The sequence below is a fragment of the Mastigoproctus giganteus genome, chromosome 7 (genome assembly GCF_048544385.1).
Source record: "Mastigoproctus giganteus isolate SK-2022 chromosome 7, ASM4854438v1, whole genome shotgun sequence".
NCBI lineage: Eukaryota > Metazoa > Arthropoda > Arachnida > Uropygi > Thelyphonidae > Mastigoproctus > Mastigoproctus giganteus.
Window position 1 is genome coordinate 116175284 of NC_143581.1, and position 18140 is coordinate 116193423.

The 18140-nt window shown below is 39.6% G+C and overlaps 1 protein-coding gene across 9 annotated transcripts in view; it reads right to left on the reverse strand.

Annotated features, from left to right (window-relative positions):
• LOC150083163 (uncharacterized) overlaps nt 1-18140 on the reverse strand; it is a 1214634-nt gene that overhangs the window by 973859 nt on the left and 222635 nt on the right. The window contains exon 1 of one of the 9 annotated variants that reach the window (XM_090377873.1): nt 3649-3963. The exons of the other annotated variants lie outside the window; for them this stretch is intronic. The gene's annotated coding sequence lies outside the window, so the exon portion shown is untranslated. Of the gene's footprint in view, nt 1-3648; nt 3964-18140 lie in introns of those variants that run through there. 9 annotated transcript variants of the gene reach the window in all.

Sequence of the window (18140 nt, forward strand, 5' to 3'; positions counted from 1 at the left end):
CTAGAAGCTTTCGAGATGTTGGTGTGGAGGAGAATGGAAAGAGTGAAATGGGTGGACGGAGTGAATAATGAGGAAGTTTTGAGGAAAGTAAGAGAAGAGAGAACGTTAGTAAAAGAACTAGGAAGGCAAAAAAACTTTATAGGACATGTATTGAGAAGGATAGCATGTTAAGGAAAGTGACTGCGGGGATGATGTGTGGGAAGAGAGCTGTTTGGAGGAGAATTGAAATGATGGATTGGATGGGAAGAGAAAATTATGTATTAACTAAAAGGAAAGCACAAGATAGAAATGCATGGCGTCAATGGAGCCCTGAACCTGTCTGATGGCAGAGAACTTTAAAAAGAGACAAACCCCAATTAGAATAGCAAAAATAGTGGAAGAATAACAAGAGAGACAGAGATAGATGGGGGAGAAAGTGAAGAAAGACAAAATAATCTTAATAAATCTTTTCCCTTTCTTCACTCATCTATCTCTCTCTCTGTTATTATTCCACTATTCCGTTAATATTTCTTTCTTATTATTCCCTCTTTCATGCTTTCACTTTCACTCCCTTCTCAGAAGGAAGTGAAATCCCACTCCTTTTTTCAACTAATCTTCTATCTCTTTTCACTTGTTTTTCATTTATGTAGCTCTCTTATTTGTATTACTTTTATTCTCATTCCCCATTATCTTTGTTTCACTATTTTTGTTCTAATTAATCCCTTCCTATTTTTCTCCACTCTTCCGTCTATCTTCATTCCTCTGCCATATATATATAATAAGCAGGCCTGTACTAAATACAATCATTCTATGTTATAATGCAGTACTGTTTAGTACTGCATTATAACAGTGCCACCGCAGGCGAGCATCCTGGCTTAATTTGTAAACAAATACTAATTTTAAAACTAAAATGCTGATACAAAAGTTTAAGCAACCAAATTCTTGTTCAGTGTGGAAAAATAAATAAATTATATATATATATACACACAGCGTACTCAAAAAAATCTCGCCCCATAAAACTTGTCTTTAAATACTACAATTTTACTTTAACTGGATATTACTTCCCGTTACAGCCGACAACATAGCATATTAAGGGATGAGACATATGAAAGTTGGACTGCAATGAAAAAGCAACCCTTTCCTGCATGACGTCGTAATAAAAAAATAAAAAAAAAAGACTAAAGAACAAGAGAATACACGTCGAACAGACTTCAGTGCAGAAACAGCTATAGTACTCTGGCAAAGTTATCTTTCTTCGACTGACAGCCAAGGGGCAGGAGTTCTGACAACTGGTTCGGGATTTCAATTAGGTCCACCTATTAGTTCGAGGATGATGAGGGATTACAGTTCCACCCACTGTCTCCATGGCAACGTCTGTCAGATCGATAAGCACACAGCATGGTGTACAGCTGCCAGTGGTGATTCTCGTTGCCTTGGTAACGAGCATCTGGAGGTGGGCTGGTGCTCCTTGTGTATAGCAGACTAGCAGGACATCGGCTAGCCAGCAAACAGGGAGATCAATTTTTCACCGTCACCAAAGGACAAGATGGAGTAAGAAAGGGCAGATCCACCTCCCACTATGGTGCTGACCGTCATGTACGCCCTAAGTAAAACGGCCACAAATATACATAAAGACATTAGTCATTTCTGTGTAGAATTCTCAAAAGCTATCTAACCTTTTCCTAAGGTACGAGTGGCATAGCGCTAATTAAAATTTTTCTGGAAATAAAAAACTTTATATATGCATCTGGAGCTGACATAATTTGTGAAGTAAATCACTGTATCTAAACAAAAAAAAAAAAAAAAAAAAAAACAGTAACTGACTTCACAAACGAATCAGTAACAGAACAGTTAAAAAGTTAGAAATACAGGACTGAAATGCAAGTCGAGTTCAGTGTGTACGTGCGTGCGCGCTGTCTTTGCCGTTTGAGCGGCTACAGCTAGGAAGTCAAGGTTGTGCATAACATTTTTAATAGAATTAAACAGCACACAAAGTGAAACTAATAATACACGTAAATTAAAAATAACAGAAAGACTTTAAAAAAAAAAAAAAGAACCTAAATGAATCTAATTAAGGTGATCTGCATAATAATTATGATACGATAATAATTGTATGTTTATTAAACAAACATGTATGTTTTCGATTCACGTGAACTCTCTCTATCTCTCTTTTTTTTTCTAAAAACCCATACATAGAGTAATGACGGAGTTCACCCCCCCCCCCCGACTCCTAACTTGTGCGTGGCATACAATCAATCGCGTAACTGGGACTTCAAAGGTGCATTTGAAATCCCCACCCCAAGAAACTCATATGTTGCTATTGTTTAAGTAGGTGATTTTTCTGCATGAACAATAATAAATAAATTAATATGTACACAATGCACCACCACCTCCCTAATATGAATTTCTGGTTGCTCCCTTTCATACAATTCCATGCATTGGCATAATCATTCTATGGCGAAGCTGGACCAGACTAGCTACACCATTCTATGGTGTAACTGGTTCACGGAATGAAAAAGGTATATATATTATCTCTATGTGGGCGATGATATTGGGCAAGAATTTTCATAAAGCATACTCTATATGCATTCTTATATTTAAAAAAAGTCAGAGATAGTAGTAAATATTAAAGTTACAAAAGTTAGTTGTTTAAACGAATATAGAAAGGTGACTACGTGAATCATAACCAATAAGAAAGTTTATGCCGACTGCCCACACACGAATTTGGCGATTTCTGACGGATAACTGAAAAACCACAAAAATAACTGAAAATTAGGAAATTGCCGAGTTTCCAACTGAGAATTGCAAAAAAAGTCGCCAAGGAGATGAGGATCTTTGATATTACAAACACGCATAAAAATCTTTGATATTACAAACACGCATAAAAATCTTTGATATTACAAACACGATAAAGTAATAACAACGAGTATTGTTATTACTTTATCTAAGTAACTTCACATTTCTAAATGAGTTACAATTATGCTAGTTTCTATTTTCCATACATTTTGCTATAGAGTGAAAATATTCTAACACACATATATAAAATCGTTAACCAACGTTAGTGCCTGCAATCACGAAAAAAAAAAGCCTTTCCAAGATACAGATCGAATGAGAAAAAACATCAACTTCTAGCCTGATGTGTATTCTTGCCCTATTCACGTTTCCGTCTCCCCAAGCACGCTATAAGGCTACACTAATAGTCTTCGAAGCGCTTGAAAAAGCAGTGTATTATAATTTATTTTATTTTTTTTTTTTTTTCACAGGTGGCCATTTAAATTCACAATGTCAACAAGGTAGAGGGCAGCAGTGCAGCCTATATAAGGCGAATGTTTAAAACTACGCTTCACATTTTCATTAGTTCACCGCAGAAAAATTCATAAGTGATCGTTCACATCTGCCGTGACATGCCTTCTCTGTTAGATAAGTATAACAGAAGGAAGCCGATTTATTAACGGGTGACCAGTTGATCATAATCATGTTTAAATTACAGGCCTTGTGATGAATTTAAAAATAGTTTTCTCCTTCCCCACAGATTAATATCAGCCCTACAATCAATACCAAGAATAACGGCTCTTGAAGCACATTGGTGGTACATCTAGATTCTAAATAGGTCTCTTTATCTGAAGCATTTTTACAGCTTAAGTTCGAAAGGATCTTTATTCTACTTACTGTACCAGGCAAGCATGGAGAATGAGACGCTGTTAAGTAATCAAATGGATGTCTCCAGTGGCGTTGATGAACCTGGCCAGTTAAGTTAAGGGTCAGTCCTGAAACAGACTACACTCACACCGAAACTGGCACTGCTGTTTGTTCCTTGCAGCCAACACGACCTGGTCACCACTGACGACGGCGCTCTCTGCAGAAATGGAAGCTTGTGCTAGGACTACCAAGCAAGGCTCGGAAGTACTCCTAGGCAAACAGCCTTTTGCTCCTCCGCCCCATAAGGCTGTGTGCCTAGTCATCCATCGACAGCAGGGCTCGCGCCAGCAGGCGCACACAAGCGTAGTAGCGGAATGCTTGCTGAAGCCCGCACGCACACACACACGCACACACACGCAGAGAGAGAGAGAGAAAGAGAGCAGATATTGACTGACGCCGGTGCTATCGTCGTTCGAGGGGAAGCAAGGCGGCCAACGGTAGGAAGAAAGGAAAACGAAATCCCAGTGCTATCAGTGAGTCATTCAAATCTGGAACTTGAGCAGCCTTCAGGCAGTTTCATCAGATCTATCAAAGCCTAATGCAGGTTTCTTCGGTGCCGCAACGCATGCAGCACCAATGCAACTGTTTCCTTCTGTTCAGGCCACGTGTCTGTAGGCGATTACTTCTGCCGTTAGGGAACACAATCAGAAGCAAAACCGTACTTTCCGATTTCCCAAGAGAAAACAAGCTGTGCACAAGTTAGATGTCTGACCATGTTGTATAGCCTCATACAATCTTACAGTGCGTCAACAAGGTGGGGGTGTACAGCATGACCTGCCAGATCCTACCAAAAAATGACTGACAAGCAATGACACTGGCAGTTCGCCTTCCCGCCAACTCTCTCTCTCTCTCTCTCTCTCTCTCCCTCTCTCTTTCTTTCTTTCTCCCCCCCCCCCCTGCCCAAGCGGGAAAACAGGCCGATAGTAACGATCGTCTCGTGCCTAAGGGAATGAAAGCGGGCAACAGGGGAGACGTCAGTCACGCGGAGAATGTTGGAAACAGCAGGGCGCAGCTGCCAGCTTTGGCTAGAAAGGCATTCACCAAGTCACGATGTACTGGACCTCACTCGGCTAGGACTATCATTAGGATGAAAGGTATTTTTTTTTTTTTTTTTTTTTTATCTGTGTAACATGAAAACTTGCCTTTCGCTTCAACAGATGTTTAGGAAGTCTAAGGAAACATTACCTCCGAGTTTGTTTTAGTCTTCAGAGTTATTAAACTATGAGGAGTAGTTTCCAAGCACAGTGGGTAGCTATAAAAGAAAGTGACTGCTCAACTGCAGTATTAAAAAAAAAAAAAAAACACTCTTTCCTCTCACTCAGTGATATTTACTGAATATAAGAATATCCAACTCAGAATAAGAGACTAATAAGTACAATCGTTCTTCATCCATATTAACGCGTCTAGATAAATATAAAAATTCACTATCGAAACAAAAACTTTGGATTTTAAGTAAAACAAAAATTTTTATGAATACAAAACAACGAAAAACAAACATTTAAAATTAATGTAAAATGAAATTAAGAAAAATCATTGGATTAAGTTAAGAGCATTCATCACTATTCTGTTATTCTATAAACCCACACGATACCCTCCTTTTCTAGACAGCGAGTAGGCGACCTTGGTTTCCTAATCGCTAATTTTCTCTCATCACTACTTTGCATATACGCGTATCACCTCCATTATTCTGACTTTATTTGTTCAGACTTGCCAGAGGCATTTGCCGTCAGTTCTCTCCCTGTAACTAGTCGTCAGAGAAGCAACAAAATATCTTCCCGTTATCCGATGCCCCAGGCCTCCGACTTTTCATTTGAAGAGGTCAGCAACTAGAGAAGGCAATCTAAACTTGGAAAGAGTTGAGGCGGGGACCGCTGGAAGGAAAGGGCAGTCATTAAACACGAGCACATCTCTAGGCACAGCATCACAATTACGGCCGTGATCGATGCACGAAAGGGGAAGCAGCGAGGAACTCCCTCGAGTGGAACATCTCCCTCCACGGCTGAAGACTCACGAAGATACTCCTTAAGAATGTAGAGTGCTTTATCGATGTCCTGCAGCACTGATAACGGCCTATTGAGGACACCGTTTCTCCAGCTACTTTGCACGTCGCCGCTCACCTGCTATCAGTGTCCTGCGCATCAACTGCACTAAGATTACTCGTTAGAAAACTTTGCTTCAAGATACAGGCAACATGCAAAATCCCGCACAAAATTTTAGATCTTCCAGTTTAGAAGTGGAATCAAACACAGCAGTCTAGTTGAATCTATACGTTCTTTTCCTTTTTAGATGTTGCATGTTATTGTTCAAATACTAATGATCACAACAGGTGATGACAAAAGAAATATAAACATTTATAACTGAAAATATAAAAGCTGTTTTCCAAATGTAACAGTGTCGATAAGATACTCTAATAGAGTTCGCTATGCATGCAATGAAGTAGGGCTTAACACTTCACTCAAGCTATGCAAATCTTCAACCAGAATCCATGTAGTCGATAACACTCAGACGCCAACGTTATAGTTGGTTTTATCTGCGCATGCTTAAGAGTGACTGAAACAGTGATCAAGAGTGACTGGAGCATTCGGTCAAGAAATGTGAACGAAGAATGTTCAGTGAAATCGATCAGTGAACGCTTCTTTTTGGTGACGTAACAAGTACATATTCATACACAAATTACATGCCTGCTCCGAACGATCAGCTGCTCAGGAATTAAGGTAACCGGAATGGGTGAGAATATTGGCTGAGTTGTTTAGAATTAACGCCAAGACAGCTAAGAACTCTAGGGTTGGCATATAATGCCATGTTTGTAAATGAATTCTGTATGAGTTTTAATGGCTGAAACATGCAAACTAGATGGGAAAGCCATACAGAGACCCAGCGGTGTAGCTACCATGTAGGCAGGCAAGGCGATTGCCTCCGGGCCCTTTAGGGGCCCGGCGTGTTTGGCTGTCTCCTGTTTTTGCAATTTTCATTAATTAAGTAGGGGCCCGAACATGTTCTTTACCTCCGGGCCCGAAAAAAGGTAACTACGCTACTGCAGAGACCCATCCGAGAAGAATGTCGCCAATAGCATTACTTACATTATTTATTTATTTTTATTACTCCAAAACAGCCGAAGCCTTACAGAGGAGGAATATGACAGTAGCAATAATTTTATTTACTGTCAGGATACAAGGTCAATTTACAACATATACAATGAATATCTTACGATACAAGCGATTTGCGTTTGAGCAAGGCTGGGGTGACAGAAAAATTTGTATTTCTAAGCATTTTTGAGGTTATCTTTTCTTGTTTGTTCACAATGAGTAGTTACATTGATTAATTTGTGTTATTATTCTTATAGTTATCCAGTTTTTTTTTCTTTTATTTTAATTATTTCTTATTATTATATTTGTTATTTATTATCTTTGTTTATTGAAAAATTTATAGCTAAAATATACCTATTTTTATTATTTTATTTTTATTATTATTGTTAAGTTAATCATTTATTTTCATTTTCTAGTTACTTCATTATAAAGCCTTTGCAACTCTTTTTTGATATTGATGTCTTCATCTAGAATATCAATGTTGGATTCATTTAGCAATTTTACAGTTCTGTTGAGGTAAATAAATCTAAGTTGATCAGTTCTGAATGGCTCTTGTGCCAGCATATTGTGTCTTCTCAATGCTCTTGGAGGACAGCCTGAAATTGATGAGGTAGAGCAGCTCGGGGCATCCAACTTTCCAGCCATGAGATGAATTAGGAATTTGCAGTCTGCCTCAGCCCTTCTTTGGTAGAGTGGTACCATCCCGAAGTGAATGCACCATTCATCGTAGGATTTTGTGTTCATTTCCAACCTGGATTTGTATAGTAGGAATCTGACTACGTTCCAGTTGTTTTTTAAGAATTTTGGTGCAAGGATTTCAGATCTGCGAGGCATATTCTAGAATTGGGTTGATTATCATTATGCAAGCTGTTTTTATGAGCTGAATATTGGTAAAGTCGAAGCAGATTCTTTTAAGCAGTCCAAGGGATTTGGAGGCCTTTGCTGTAGTTTTATTTACATGTGTGTTGAAGTTTCCCTTGTCAGAAAACCATACTCCCAAATCTGAAACCTCTTGTATTCTCAATAGCTCGTGGTTATTAGTTTTATAGGGATAATTAATCTTGTGTTTTTTGTGATAGTCTGCAACAGACATGGTGCAGCATTTGTTTAAGTTTAGTGTTAGGCCATTGTTTGTAATCCATCAGGTGATAGTGTCTAGTCCATTTTCCAGTGATTCACAGTCTTTGTTGTTTTGATGGTTTTGTATATTTTCAAGTCATCTGCGTATGACAGCACTTTGATGTTAACATGTTGCATACAACCTTGTATGTCATTAATATATATAGCAAAAAGTAGTGGCCCCAGAAGAGAACCCTGTGGGACTCCCCTTTGTATATAGAAAGTGGAGGAGTAACTTCCTTCAAAAAGAACCTCTGCTTTTCCTGTTGTCAGAGAAGTTAGACACAAGTGATAAGGCATTACTTGATAAACCTATGTGCTTTAATTTGAGGCAAAGCAACTTGTGTGGTACCGAATCAAAGGCTTTTTGTAGATCCAGATATATAATGTCTATCTGATTGTTATTATCAATACTATGTTTGATGTCATGTTCTATGGAGAGTAGGTTGGTCACTGTTGATCTGCCCATAAGGAAGCCATGATGAATGTGGCTGAATTTGTTTTTCATGAAGCAGCAGAGCTAAGAGTAAAGGAGGTTCTCAATGATCTTGCTTAGGGGGTTGGCTTTATGTATGGGTCGAAATGAGGCAGGTATGTCTTTTGCACCCTTTTTAAAAAGTGAGGTAATGGTGGTTTCCTTTAATCTTCCGGGGATTGATCCCTTTTTGAAAATGGCTTTTATTAGATGTAGAAGTTGTTGTTGCAGGCAACAAAGCAGTGTTTCCAGAGTGCCATGGGGAGATTGTCAGTGTTTGTGTCAGCTTAATTTGAATTTGTTAAGGGTATTTTTAATAAAATCTCTAGATTGACTTCAAATTGTGTCAGAGTATCACTGAAATCTGAGGAGGGAGGAGAGGTGTTATATTTACAAGAAGCTTTTAAATGAAATACATACATAATTTCATTATGAATAAAAACTAAGAACCTGCAATTCTCATTTTTTATTCAAGATTTTATTTTTATACAGAGAGAGGGAGTTTATTATATTATACTTTTTTTAGTATAATATATCTAAGATTAGTTTTTCTCTTACTGGCTATTCTGTCACACTAAGCAAAATAATTACTCAACAAGGGCTGCTACAAAGCCTCTGTTGAGTAATGCGTTATGCCAAATCAGTTTATTATTATTAGCAGTAGCGTAGCTACCCTTTTTCGGCTCAGAGGCAAAGAACATGTTTGGGTCCCTACTTAATTAATGAAAATTGCAAAAAGAGGAGATAGCCAAAGACGCCGGGCCCAGAGGCAATTGCCTTGCCTGCCTACATAGTAGCTACGCCACCGATTATTAGCCATATGGTGCAAGGAAGCCTGAGGCTTATGCTGCGCCAGCCAAAAAAATTTCCAAGTTGCCCATACTCACCAGATGTGAGCCCCTGGGTTAAAGTTATGCGATATATGTTTTTAAAATAGTTTTGAAAATGTCAGAGTAATTTTATGAGAAATAAAATCCATTTTAAATATTACATATAGTAATACATATTTAAATATTTAATGTTCGTTGTAAAAATCCATGAATATTTGGAGAAAAATTTTCAACTCTCTCTTCGCACCCCCTCCCCCAGCCCACACCATTCAGTACTGTGATTTTAGTTTCGTCTACGATGATTTGAAAAACTGCAGTAAAAACGTTTTGATTTCAGGTGTTCGAAGTTTTTAGAGTAACACAGGCCTACCCACTTTTTGTCATTTTGCGCAGTGTTTTAGCAGTACAATTTCTGTGTGTCCTTTCCACCTACCCATGATTCCGATTAATTGCACTGGCAATACATTTTGTACGTAAGGTTATTTTAATATAAGGTTATCTGTATTGTTTTAACTTGAGACTCTCATAACTTAATGAATTGCACTTTTAGCAGGCATTAGGCTTGTGCAATTCTGGTGGGATCAGGAAATTGCTGCTGTACAGGTTGTCAAGAAATGGTATTTGTACAGGGTTATCAGTTTAACGCAGCCTAGTTAGCATGGTGTACCTGGGTGACTATAGAAACAAAGCATATACTGACCCAGAATATGGAGTGAGATATTTTTAGACAGGTAGCAGAAGCACTGACTCGGTGGCAGATCAGTATGGAAATTGTTAGTGTGTTATATAATACAAAGTTTTTCCAAGAAGAACGTGCTTAGTTTGGAACAATACCTTGAATCCTAATCATTTTTGCAATGTCAAAAGATATTTGATAATAAATATATTCCTCCAGGGGCTCACATCTGCTGAGTATGGGCTTGGTACACCCAGGGTCCTGAGCTGGATATCATCATTCTTCTCTTTCTTGGTGATTCCTTTCTACTCCTCTCTCTCTCTCAAGGTAACCTGGGATTTTTTTTTTTTTTTTGTTTGGCTGGTGCAGTGTAAGCGTAAGGCTTCCTTGCACCATACAGCTAGTAATAATAATATAAATAGGTCAGTACCAAATAACACAAATAAAAAGGGTGAGAATCTGCAATTGTACCACTGAAAAACATTCTTCATTGAACGCACCAAACACATACTAAAAAAGCAAGGGAAACACTTCTAGTACATTCTTTAACAGTTTTAATTAAAAGCAGGCATTCGGCATTGGGAGATGCCAGATGGCGGCATTTATTTATTTAGGGAAACTAAAATATGTTGCGTTCCCTCAGATGCATTAAAACAGTAATAGTAGTGGAAGCATGTGATGCAAGTAAGCGAGTGTATGAGCTTACCTGGCATCAACCAAAAAAAAAAAAAAAAACACAATTTCATGCATTCATTTGCTCTAAAAGTTTGTACAATTCCTCCTTGAGTTTATTTAAGCTAACAACTTCAACAATGACAGATGGAAATTTGTTCCGGCAAATAACCACCAACCGCTAAGGGCAAATTTCTGCTAATCTATTCTACAACTGTCTTTTCCCAATTTCAATTTATGTCCCCTCAGGTTTGTAATCTGAGCAAGCAGAAGAATACTATCAGAATTCAGCCGCTGCAATTTTCAGAACTTAACCCTTTCTAGGTAAGAGGACACCTTTGTTCCCCTCATTAATCTTGTTGTTCTTTTCTGTACATGCTCAAGCAACGCTACATCCTTCCTAAAATGAGGACTACAGACCTGTACACAGTACTCTAGGCATGGCCTGACCATTGCCTTATACAAAGGGATAATGACCTCCTTTTCACTACTAGCAAAATTCCTGTATATCATTGACAATACCCCATGACCTGCTCTGGCAGCATGTATGCAATGCTCAGAAAACTTCATATCTGACTGCACAATTACTCCCAAGTCTTTTTTAATTTTCTACCACCCTAAGTGTAGTAACGACACAGTTGGTATGTTTCTCTGGGGTTACTTCTACCCATATTTGTCAATGTTAAACTTCAGTTGCCACTTCTCAGTTCATCTGCCGAAATCTTCTTTTTTTTTTTTTTTTTTTTTTTTTGAAGGCACCGAATTCGGAAGCCTTCAGGAACTTAATCTTGGAAGCTACTAGGCTTTTCATACCAACTAAGAAATACTCTTCAAGGTTCAGGCCTAAATGGATGCCGGATGAATTAATGAGACTAGTGGCAGAGAAGAAAAATGCAGATATAAGCTAGTCTATAATCAATCCACAAAGGAGGATAGGCAGATTACGAGAAATCTTTGGCAAAGGATGCAAAGAAAAACACCAAAGAGCTCTTTACTTGTTTATGTAAACTCTAGAAGGAAGGGGATGAATCAGTTTGGTACACTTAACATAGATGATTCGGCTCAAGTAGCTGATAAACTGAATGAGTATTTTGCATCTACATTCACATGTGATTCAAGTTATTCAAAGAAGGGAATGCCATAAGTTTATCAAACTCTAACAGGGAGCTAAGTGATTTTTTAATAACTGAGAAGAAAGTGGAGGAGAAATTGTTGAAGTTAAATATAAAAAATGCACCTGGGGCAAATGGAATCTATCCAGTTTTAATGAAGGAGGCAGCAAGGGAAGTAAGCAAACCCTTAGCTATGAGACCATCCTTAGAGTCAGGGGAGATCCCCATGGACTGGAGATGTGCAAATGTATCCCCAATTCACAAAGGGGGTTCAAAGGACACATTATAATTATAGACCTGTTGGTTTAACTTCTGTTCCGGGGAAAATAATGGAGTCATTGGTTAAAGAGGTGATATAGTATCACCTAGAAAAGACAGCAGTAATAGCTCAGACACAGCATGGGGTTGTTAAAGGGAAGTCTTGTCTGACCAATTCGATTGAATACTATGACATGGTCACAAAGCAAATGGATGCAAAAAATAATTTTGATATGATATACTTGGATTTCACGAAAGCTTTTGATACTGTTGCATATGGAAGACTGCTGTCCAAATTGGTGGTATGGCATGAAGGGCAAGTTACTGCAATGGATAAAGAGATGGGAGACTGGAGAGAGTGATAATAAATGGACACTGCTTTAGGTAGACTAATGTTATTAGGGGGTCCCCCAGGGTTCGGTGCTGGGCCCATTGTTGTTTTGTGTATTTATCAATGATATTGATGAAGGTATATATCAGACAGAGTTGTTAATGACAGTAAAGGCAGTATTCTAGTGCAACAGGATCTAGAAATGTTAGACAGATGGTCTGAGAAGTGGCAACTGAAGTTTAACATTCACAAATGCAAAGTGCTCCATATGGGTAGCAGTAACCCAAGAGAAACGTACCAACTGTGTGGTATTACACTCTGAGACGTGGAGAATGAAAAAGATCTGGGGGTAATTATGCAGTGAGATATGAACTTCTCTGAGCAGTGCAGACAGGCTGACAGAGCAGATCATACAGTTTTGTCAATGATATATAGGAATTTTGCTAGCAGAGACAAGGAGGTGATTATCCCTTTGTATAAGGCAATGATCAGGCCACATGATGAGTACAGTATAGAGGTCTGGAGGCCTAATTGTAGGAAGGATGTAGAGTTGCTAGAACAAGTATTACTTCATGCATTAAGAATCTGCAGATAAATGAACCACTAGGTGGCAGTGATCACAGTGTGTTGAAGTGGGATTTACTCAAAGAGGTAACTACCATTAGGGGTAAAGGGAAGGGTTATTGCTTCCGTAAAGGCAACTACGATGGACTGAGACAGTAATTAAATTCTATACAGTGGGACCAACTGATGATGTTACCAACAGCAAACTCAAAATGGGAAGCATTCAAGGAACTAATCTTGGAGACTACCAGGCTTTACATACCAACTAAGAAATATTGTTCAAGGTTTAGGCATAAATGGTTGTCAGATGAACTAATGAGACATGTGGCAGAGAAGAAAAATGCATGGGATACATACAAATTAATGGGTGACATGGAAGCCTATGATAGATATAAGTTGGTCTATAACCAAGTCACAAAGGAGATTAGGCAGGCAAAGGCAGACTACGAAAAATCCTTGGCAAAGGATGCAAAGAAAAACAGAAAAGAGTTCTTTACCTATTTAAACTCAAGAAGGAAAGGGATGAATCAGATTGGTCCACTGGATATCGATGGCTCAACAGTTGAGGATCCTGCTCAGGTGGCTAACAATCTAAACGAGTATTTTGCATCTACATTCACGCATGAGGAGTTATTCAGGAAGGAGAATGATGTAGGTAAAGTAAACATTGGCAGTGAGCTGGATGATTTTGTAATAACTGAGAGGAAAGTGGAGGAGAGATTGTTGAGGATAAACATGAAAAAGGCACCTGGGGTGGATGGGATCTATCCAGTTATATTAAAGGAGGCAGCAAAGGAAGTAAGCAAACCCCTAGCCATAATTATGAGAGCTTCTTTGGACTCAGGGGAGGTACCCATAGACTGGAGATGTGCAAATGTAACCCCAATTCACAAAGGAGGATCAAAGGCTGACACAAGTAATTATAGACCTGTTAGTTTAACTTCTGTTCCAGGTAAATTAATGGAGGCACTGGTTAAAGAAGCACTGCAGGATCATCTAGACAAGAATTCAGTTATAGCTCAGACGCAGCATGGTTTTGTTAAGGGCAGGTCTTGCCTGACCAATTTGATTGGATACTATGATGTAGTCACAAAAGAACTGGATGCAGGGAATAACTTTGATATTATATATTTGGATCTCAGAAAGGCTTTTGATTCTATTGCACATGGAAGACTGCTGCACAAATTGGAGCAGTGTGGCATTGGAGGCAAATTGCTGCTATGGATAAGGGGATGGTTGAGTGGCAGAAGACAGAGAGTGGTAATCAATGGACACTGCTCAACGTGGACTAATGTTATTAGTGGAGTTCCTCAGGGTTCAGTGTTGGGTCCGTTGTTGTTTTTGGTGTTTATGAATGATATTGATGATGGGATATCAAGTTTAATGTCCAAGTTTGCAGATGATACAAAGGTTGGCAGGGTTGTTAAGGACACCACTGACGCTATGCTGCTGCAACAGGATCTGGAAAGGTTGAACAGATGGGCTGAGAGGTGGCAAATGAAGTTTAACATTGACAACTGTAAAGTACTACACATGGGAAACAGCAACCCCAGAGCAACGTATCAACTCTGTGGTACTACACTGACAGTGGTAGAGAATGAAAGGGACTTGGGGGTGGTTGTGCAGGCAGATATGAAGTACGGGCTGCAAGAGTAGCTCATGGTGTCTTGTCAATGATATACAGGAATTTTTCTAGCAGGGATAAGGAGGTGATTATTCCCTTGTATAAGGCAATGGTTAGGCCACATCTTGAGTACTGTATACAGGTCTGGAGGCCTCATTTCAAGAAGGATGTAGAGCTGCTGGAATGGGTACAGAGAAGGGCAACAAGATTAGTGAACGGAACAAAGGGTTGCTCTTACGAAGAAAGGTTTAAGTTTTGCAAATTACAGAGTCTGGAGACTAGGCACCGGCAAGGTGATCTGATAGAGGTGTATAAGGCTTTGAATGGTTTGAGCATGCTCAATGCCAATGGGATTCTTCATCTTGCTCAGAATAATCAGCTCAGAGGGCATAAATTCAAATTGAGGAAGGACGGATGTCGGATAGATGTGCGGAAATTTGCCTTTGGCCAGCAGGTGGTTGGTTGGTGGAACCGACTTCCATCACTTGTTGTTGAAGTTGATAGCCTAAACAAATTTAAGGCTCGACTGGACAGGTATTTCGAGCGAACGGAGGGGTGAAATGGGAGTGGTGTGTTTTTTTTTGGCTGATGCTGAATAAGCTTGCTTTCTTGCATCATATGCCTCTACTAATGCTAATGCTAAAGTACAGAGAAGGGCAACAAGATTGGTAAGAGGAACAAAGGGGAGTGCTTACGAAGAAAGGCTAAAGGCTTAAGTACTGCAAGTTGCAGCATCTGGAGACCAGACATGTGTGAGGTGATCTGATCGAGATGTATAAGGCCTTGAATGATTTGAGCAGGCTCAATGCTGACAGGATACTTCCGGTTGCTCAGATTAAGAACATGGGGGGGGGGGCATAGATTCAAATTGAAGAAAGACAGTTGTAGAATAGATGTGCGAAAGTTTGCCTTTAGCCGGTGGATAGGTTATTGCTGGAACAGACTTCCATCTGTCATTGTGAAAGTTCATAGCTTAAATAAATTTAAGGCTGAACTAGGCAAACATTTGGAGTGACCAGATGAGTGAAATTAGAAGATTTTTTTTTTTTTTTTTTTTGGCTGATGCTGCATAAGCTTGCTTTCTTGCATCATATGCTTCAACTAATGCTATTTATTTGTTTCATGATAACTCCCACTAGTCTCCTCCAAGCCACTGTTCGTTCTAATAGAAGCAGTGCAAGAATCACTTTCACCTCTGCCAGTGGCTATTGTTAATCTATTGGTCTGTGAATCCCTCAAGCTAGCAGTTTTCTGACCCACTTAATGCTTTCTTGATAGCATCAGCAAACACTCTTGCATCCCATCTATTTAAGTGTATCCCATCCCTGGAGAAGCAATCTCTCCTGTTAACAAGCACAGACCACGCTGAAAAAATTGTATGCTATGAGCCTTGCCCAATCCCTTTAGGGCTGAATTGACTAAGAAGGGTCTGATCATATACTCCCTCCTATCGTGTCTGGGCAGAATTGCAGACACTTTCAAATTTAACCCTAACTCACAACTTGTTTTCAGCATTGACCTATACCTGTTATGTAAATCTGCAGATTTACATAACAGGTATAGGTCCTACTCTTAATGTCATTAGTGCCAACGTGTACTAGAGTATGATCCTGTGTGCCTTTATAACATATCTGTTCTACAGCATCAACTTTTGCTCCTGGCAGACATACTTTGGTTCTATTCCTCCTATCCTTTTTACATAATATATTACCCTCCTCCCTGACAATAGAGTCACCGACAATAACTAACTCTTGTGGGACAAGTGCATTCTGCCTTGGAGATTGCTGCTGTGTTGCCTGATGCACAAGAGCGAGCTCTGGTGCTGAATTGGGCAGCTGAGAGTTTGATGGGTCCCCCATTTTAATACCTTCAAGGGCATCTACCCGACTCTTCACACTCTCATAAACACCCATCAGAATGATGAGCTGGCACCTAATTTCTTGACACTCTCTGCACACACAAAGACATCCTCCTTGGCTAGATGATTGCCTGTTCCAGAGAGTTCTGCAAAAATATCACAAGTTGCACATTTTTTTATGCTGTGATGCATTGGAGAATTTCTCCCCTGAGTCACAGCACTCCTGCTACTTTGTGCCCGTTGCTTTGCTGCCCTAGTCTGGGGCATGATATTGAAATTAACAATGAAAATTAATAAGATTAATAAATTTAATTAATTAGTTATCACTACTACACTATCTAATAGATTCTTAAATGCAGTGACACGTATTACACTATCTAGTTTTATGTTACCTATTTACCACAATTAAAAATTTGAATTCCCTACCACTCACTCTATACAAGTTCACTACTCCTCTGATTTCGTTTTCAATAAAGTTCTATTTAAATGAAAACTAGGTTGCAGTTTCATTGGCTAACGCTGTATAATTAATAGAATAAGAATTTCTGATGAGATACCATTCTTTACGAATTAGTATTCCTGTGTTCAGTCCAAGGCAAAGAAAAGAAATTGGTAAACCTTATGAATCTGGTTACCACTCCGTACTTCGACTAAAAATCAGGAAGAAGGCAAAAGCAGTGATTGGCATTGCCACTCACTGCTTTCCCTCACCTCCTGTCCTCCTAGGTTGACATGGCTAGGGTGTTTATCATCTCCACTTGCTGCTGTTTTAAAATCAGGAACTCGTTTTCCGATTTTAAAACAACAGGATTGGGGAGGGATAAACACCCTTCCTCGACGATACAAAACAATCAGAAGCAAAACACATTCACAGTAATCACCCAATCACAAATCAGGACAGTACAATCACTCCGGTCTACACCCACGAAGTGAGTGTGGTCGTGGTAACCAGATAATGGAGTTCTGTGAAGAATTTATACAGGGTGATTCACTACCAGCGCAACAAACTTGCAGGAGGTGTAGGGGTCACAAAGACGAATCAGAATCACATAGCATTGTAGGGTCCGAAATGCCTTTGTCATGTGGTAGAGGACTTTGAACGGGAGGTCACGTGAACAGCGATCCCGCTGGAAGTCAGCATTTGCGAACCAGTTCCCGAGGCAGTAGGATGGACGAGTATTGAAACGTTGAACTGTCCGACATGCACCTCGCGTATGGAGCTGTGGACTGTAACGGGCGAACCACTCTGCGCTTGTACCAGGAATGTTTCCCGCACAGGCGTGCTCCTCATCATACGATTTTCGCACGTGTGCACAGAAGGTTACATGAGACTGGTTGTTTCACGAGAGGTACCATGAATCGAGAGCGAACGATGAGGACGCCAGACAATGAGGAGAATGTCCTACGTCTTGCAGAAGGCAATCCGAGTACGAGTACTCGAGCGATAGGCCAACGATTGGGTATTTCCCAATCCACTGTATGGAGGATACTGTCAAAAAACCAAATGAGTTCATACCATCTGCAACGCGTCCAATCATTGGGGCCTGATGATTATCCACTCCGGAGGACTTTTGCTACTTGGTTTCTTCAACAGAAACAGTTCGCAAATGCTGACTTCCAGCGGGATTGCTGTTTACGTGACCTCCCGTTCAACTTCCTCTACTGCATGACTAAGGCATTTCGGACCCTGCAATGCTATGTGATTCCGATTCGTTTTTGTGCCCCCTACACCTCCTGCAAGTTTGTCGCACTGGTAGTGAATCACCCTGTATATGGAGAAAGAAGTTAAATACTTCTGTTGTTTAAAAAAAAATAAATAAAAACAAAGTTTTATAGGGATTATGGACAGAATGTAAT